Source organism: Lipotes vexillifer, unplaced genomic scaffold (assembly GCF_000442215.2).
Source record: "Lipotes vexillifer unplaced genomic scaffold, Lipotes_vexillifer_v1.1 scaffold418, whole genome shotgun sequence".
Lineage (NCBI taxonomy): Eukaryota > Metazoa > Chordata > Mammalia > Artiodactyla > Lipotidae > Lipotes > Lipotes vexillifer.
This window is the reverse complement of record NW_006798629.1, coordinates 5,330,700-5,336,810: the sequence shown is the minus strand read 5'-3', so window position 1 is coordinate 5,336,810 and position 6,111 is coordinate 5,330,700. Positions and strand designations below refer to the sequence as shown.

The window sequence follows — 6,111 nt, the reverse complement described above, 5'->3', positions numbered from 1 at the left end:
CCCAGTCCTCGCGGCCAAGGGCGCCCTGAGAGCCGGGGCCGGGGAAGGCGGCGGCGGCGGCGGAGGGCGCCTCGGCCACGGGCGGGCGCGCTATGACAGCGCCGGGGTTTCCAACGGAGACTGCAACCTCGGCGTGTCCGCGGACGAAGCCCAGGCCAGCCCCGCCAGGGGTCCCCGCGGCGCCGCGCTCGCCCCGACCCCCGGCCCGGCCGCCTGCCCCTTCCCCCGGGAGAGCAAGCCGGGCGGCCTGCCCCGCCGGAGCAGCATCATCAAGGTAGGTGGGCGAGGGGCACCCGTCGCCCGCCCCCCGCCGTCCACGGGGGCTCTTTCCCCGAGAGGGGAGTAGTGGTGGCAGGAGGTGGGTGTACGAGGAGCCCCCTGCTAACGGGAACCAGGGATGCTCTGGTGCTTGGAGTGGTTGAGCGGGGACTGGGTGCATATGGCATTTGGGAAGAATGGAGAGGTGGTCCTGAATGTGCAGGGAGCTGTGCTCAGACATCCCCCATGGAACTTAGGGATGCCACCTCTCCCAGGATTGGCCTGGAATGATGGCCTGTACCTGCTTGGCAGGGCACGCTCTCCTGTGGTAGCCTCGGCTGGTAACAGACTCCCTGCAAGGTTTCCATTGTATGTTAAAAACAGTTATCATGTGAAAGCATGTTCTTAAAAATCCCAGGCAGTGAACAGAGATTATTTAATAGGTTTCTTCTCATCGCTCTATAGTTGCCTCTTGCAGAGGGTTGGACTCAGAGGGTGCAAAAAATCCCAGGTCACTCAATCTCACGGAGAAATGGAGTAGGTTTCTGAACATAAATGCCCATTTCGGCTTTCTTAGGGTCAGAGGCGCAGAGAGATTACAGTCCTGCACGGTTTAATCTTTTCCTTGCTGCAGTAGGCAGGCCTCCAGCTCTGTGGAAGTTCTTTTGGGTAGTTTGCTTGGTTTTGCTATCTTTTGCCTGGGGTTATTTAGCAAAAGGAAGTCAGCGATTGTTTTGTGCATTTTAAACTCCAGGAGTAATGTAATGAACTCCTGAGTTTGTGATGGTTTCGTTCTAATACTACATTTTGGTCTGCAGTGCAAACATATTTCTCCTGACATGAAGTGAAAAAAAAATTGATGAGCTAAGAAGAGCAGAGCCTTAGGAAGGGCTAGCTCTTTCTGCTCAAGTTTGGAAGGCTGAGAGGTCACCAGGACGGTGAGCATCAAAGCACCCTGACACGGCTGTCCCCACCTTCCTGTGGCAGATCATCAGCGGGAGGGGGAGAGCAGAACGGGCCACAGTGAAGAGAATTGGCACTGGTGGTATTTGAAATTTAACTGGACCTTCTGAGTAGCATGTAGTGTCTGATGGTATTATCAGCCTCTGCAGTTACCTAGTGAAATATACAACCTTACTACTGTATGTAACAGGCAATTGTGAAACTGCTTTTCGCTTTGTCATCTGTTGGCCCGGTTTATGGCTGAGCAAGGGCACAGTTGGAGGGCTTAAAGATCAAGTGTATTAACTATCTGCAGCAGGCGTTTAGAGTTTAACTAAGGAAAGCAAAAGAGGTTTTTGCTGCATACCTACCTACCTTTTAGTGACTTAACGTTTTCTTCTACTCTGTCGCTTATGTTGCCATGGAAGTTGCTTTCAGCCGTGCGTGGTACTCAATACCCATTGACAGAGTTATGTGTCATAACTGTTTTTATTGGTTACTAGATATTTGTGGTGATTTTGCACTGCAGTGTTAATGAAATCTGACGTAAAAATTCCAGAGAAGATACAAGCTGACCACATTTTAACTCCTCTCCCTCAATTTTTTTGAAAGGCCTGTTCTTGCACTTTAAAAAAAAAAAATTCAGATTTAATTGTTGTCTACATGTGGTTCACAGTGTAACTTATTTAATTACAACAGCATCTGTTTTAATTTTGCATTCATGGGAGGTTAGCAAGAAGGATGGTTTGCCAACATTTCTGACATGTGGAATTGAGAACTTGTTGGTAGATATCATTTGTTCATTGAAGATGCTAGAAGCACATGGGGAAATGATTAATAATTCAGAAATCACTGGAATTTTGAAAGTTTCCCAGATATCTTTGTCTTCTTTCTAATAGAGGCAGTTGGTCCCTTGTTTGCAGTTGTATCCCTAGATATACATTGTGAGGAATGTAGTAGGGGTTCAGTAGGTTGCTTCCTGAATGAATGGACAAATGATAAGAAAGTACATATTTTCTCTAAGTTCTTTTAATTTTTAAAATGGCTCATTGGGATTTACCAGTCTCATATCTTATTTATTGTCTCGTATCTCCTAAGATGACTTGACTCCTTTTTCTTGCCTCTATTTTCAATGTGCATTTTCTTAATCACGCTTTAAAACTATGGAAATAGTGTTGAAAGTTGATCAAGCCTGGATTTTAGGGAAGGAGTAGGCTATATTTAAATAGGTAATTACTTGGTATTTACTCCCTTTCAGTTGGCGTCTTGAGGTATCAAGATTTTAGAAATTTAGTGTGGCATTTTCTAAAGACATGACAGCATCAAGTTAATAACATAATAGAATAAAGAGATCTTTAACTTTAATACCACCTTTCATAAAGCAGCAAATAATGCACAGGTATTTTTGTTACAGGAATGGCAGAATTACATTTCACTTTTGTTCAAATAAAATAAACAGCTTAGGGACTTCCCTGGTGGAGCAGTGGTTGAGAGTCCCCTTGCCGATGCAGGGGACACAGGTTCGTGCCCCGGTCTGGGAAGATCCCACATGCCGCGGAGCGGCTGGGCCCATGAGCCATGGCCGCTGAGCCTGCGCATCCGGAGCCTGTGCTCCGCAACAGGAGAGGCCACAACAGTGAGAGGCCCGCATACCGCAAAAAAAAAAAAACAAGCAAAAAAACCAACAGCTTAGCAGGAGCCCATGTGAAAAAGCAGTGGTGACATGGTGACATCTTTCTTTGGTTTCTTTTGAATAAAGGGATGAATGCAGTCAGGTGATGGAAGGGGAGAGGCGGAAATAGATTAGTGAGCATGGTGATGATGGGGGACTTGAGGGCATGGCGCGGAGGGTGCATGCTCACTAAGGATCAGAGGCTGGCGCTCATGGGGTTGCATTAGTTGCAGTGTCCGGCTATGCCTGTTTCCTAGTTCATTACAGTCTTGACCTTCCTCTTAGGTGGGGATCCCCAAATCAGAGAGAAAAATAACAGCAGAAATGGGATAAACAGTGGGCAAAGAAGGGGGACTATTGCTGAGGTGCAGGACGTGCAGAAATCCGCTGTAGGCTGACTGGAATGATATTCCTTATTTAAAATTATTTCTTTGGAACTCCATCTGTTTTGTAAATGTGGTGTTGAGTAAGAAATTGTAAATTGTAAAACTACATTTTCTGCCAAAATAGATGCACAGATCCATACTAAAAGAGCTCCTTGGTTATGGTAAGAGTGTCGATGGAAATTCAGGGTGAGCAGCCTGGTAAGACCTTTCTCAGTACCTTGAGAAGAAAAATAAATCATGGAATTCATCACCAAACTTTTCTACTTTTCCTTAGCTTGTTGAAAATAGTGTTACACTTTTTAGCTTATTCTCAAAGGCCTATTACTAGATTTTTAGGGGAGAAGCCATTATGTTTGTCATCTTTAGTAATCTAGTAAACGAAAACATCACTTTCATTTTCTCTTTCCATATTTCATTTCATCACACCATTCAATACAGTCCACGCTTTATTTTGAAACAGTTAATTTGGTTAGCTGTTCAGATGGCATTCATTTTTTACAAATAGCTCCATCCTTTAATTCAGGAGCTTGGTCTAAAAATATGAAGTAACATTTTAAGCCTTAGATTTCTTTTTAAGTTTTGAAATAAATGAAGTTAAAATGTCTGTTAGTTTGGATGGTTTACTTTAGTCAAAGCTAATTAAATATTTTGGATGGTACATTAAGAGAGGTGATTTAATTTGCATAAAATAAAATTCACTTGTGTTGGTGTCTAGTTCTATGGAATTTGACAAACATGTAAGTCATGTAACCACTACCACAACCAAGATCTAGAACAATTCTATCATCTCAAAAAATTCTCCAAGTCTCTTTGCAGACTTCCCTGCCCCCTATCCCCAGACCATAACAACTATTGATTTGGGTACTTAAAAAAAATAAGTTGGAAGTGTAGCCGTTATACTATTTTGGTATTTAAAAGTAATGACAGCAGCCACTGTTTATTAAGCACTTACTATGCACAAAACACATGAAAACTGTTTAACTTGATTCTGTGACCTGGTCTTGCACCAACCTTGGATGCTGAAGAAAACCCCAAGTTCAGAGGGGTTAACTGCTTGTCCAGGGTGCTGGAGCTGGTTGTTGTACCCCGCTTGGGCACTCCACTGACCCCCACATTACAGTGGCAGTGTTAATTTTTTTGTATACTTAAGGAAGCATTGGTGGTCTGGAACACCTGGTTTTCCCCTTTAAATGTAGGGGATACTGAAGGGAAAAAAAGAATCTCAATTTCTTCTGGCAGAAGTTGGCAGATAATATGGCCAGGCAGCTGTCTAGTCACCTGTTATGGCTGCCTGACCAGAGACTCTGGCTTTTCTGGGACCAAAGGTTTGACCTTGTCCAAGGTGGCAGCCCTTAGTTTTCTTAATATCACTGTTGTCCTTATTATAATATCACGGTGTGTAGGGGAAATGCTTTTACTAACTTTCTGCCAACATAGATTCCCTATTTCTTGATGCTGAGCTCCGCATCATGGGGGACTAGCAGACTTTTCACATCTATTATGCTTATTTAAACAAAATAATTAAAATGTACATTATGGTGTAAATAAAGTAGACTCTTTGCAGGGCAAAGCTGGGCTGTATTTATCAGTTCTGCACAGAAAGCAAGCACTCAATAACCATTTTCTGAATTTTATCTTAAGAATAGTATCTGCATTTGACTTTAGACTTTTTTTCTGAATGGGGGGCTTTGGGGAGACAGCTGTACACCCAGCAAACCTGTGGGCGTATCATGAATATTCAACGAACAGTAACTGGATCACAGAGTGAATTTGTCTGGTTAAACAGTCAGCCTTGGTCATTTAGGTCAGAAAACTCTGGTAGCCAATCAGCAGGTCTCCACTTGGCTTTGTACTGATGCATGTGAGGGAGTCCAGGCTTGATAACTGCTGCAAGGCAGGCGCAGGGCCGTGGGTCTCAGCCACTCAGAGAGCTTTTGTCACACTTCAGAGTTCAGTTTCAGAAGTCATTAAGGAGTGTTCATTTTCAGACCCTAAAAATTACCCCTTTTGCTTCTTCCCTTCCCTGTCTTCCAGCCTCCCCTCCAAACAGTTATGCTTGACTTGTGGTGCTTTTCACCAGGTCCAAATAGACAACTGACAGGAAATTGTTTATTATTGTTTTTTAAATTGCCTATCTTGGTCTCTTGAGTTAGTTTCTTAGAATGCTCTCTCCCAGAATCTGTTCAGTTCCTTTTATAGTTCTGTGTGCTCTGTAAGGGGTCTAAACAAGACTGTTCTTTTTTGCTTTTGCTTTTCTTTTTTTTAATGCTTAAGTTCCCCATGCCTCAGAATTCAACGAAATAGGGCAGTGCTATCTGCAGCCTAAATGCAGGTATAAATGAATTGTGAATATTCACGTTTTCCCCTCGGACTCTGTTTTATACATGTGTTCAAAACTAGATGCTCTGTTCCTTATTAATGCTAAATTTTGTCTGTCATTACTTGCTTGTCTACCAGACCTCCAGATTACTTTAGCTACTTACTTTTTATTTCAAATTAATGGATTCTGTAGTACAGGGGATATTCATATATTTTTACCAGTGGGCCACAGGATCTGAAACTGTGCAAGCTACCAGGCCAGCTTTTCTCTGCTGTTGATAATGGTGAATCGAGAGGGTCGTACCCAGCATGGGTGTTAGTAGTGACTAAGATAAGTCGGAACCCCCAAGGGGGTTTCAGTAGGACATATGTTCCTTATGGCAGAATAATCTGATAGCTTTAGGGGGCTCAGAGCATATAATGACTTACATTGAGCTTTAGCAACAATTGTGTGAGTGGGCCAGTCTGCTGGCAGGACGCCTGGCACCTACCTGTCTCCGAAGGGCAGAGGAGGGCAGGTGGGAGGCCCTGCTG

At 43.8% G+C, this 6,111-nt stretch overlaps 1 protein-coding gene across 1 annotated transcript in view; it reads left to right on the top strand.

The window, feature by feature from the left end:
• Nucleotides 1–6,111, top strand: part of PLCL2 (phospholipase C like 2) — a 198,318-nt gene that overhangs the window by 488 nt on the left and 191,719 nt on the right. Inside the window, exon 2 of the mRNA XM_007470619.1 lies at nt 6–274. The gene's annotated coding sequence lies outside the window, so the exon portion shown is untranslated. The remainder of the gene's footprint in view (nt 1–5; nt 275–6,111) is intronic.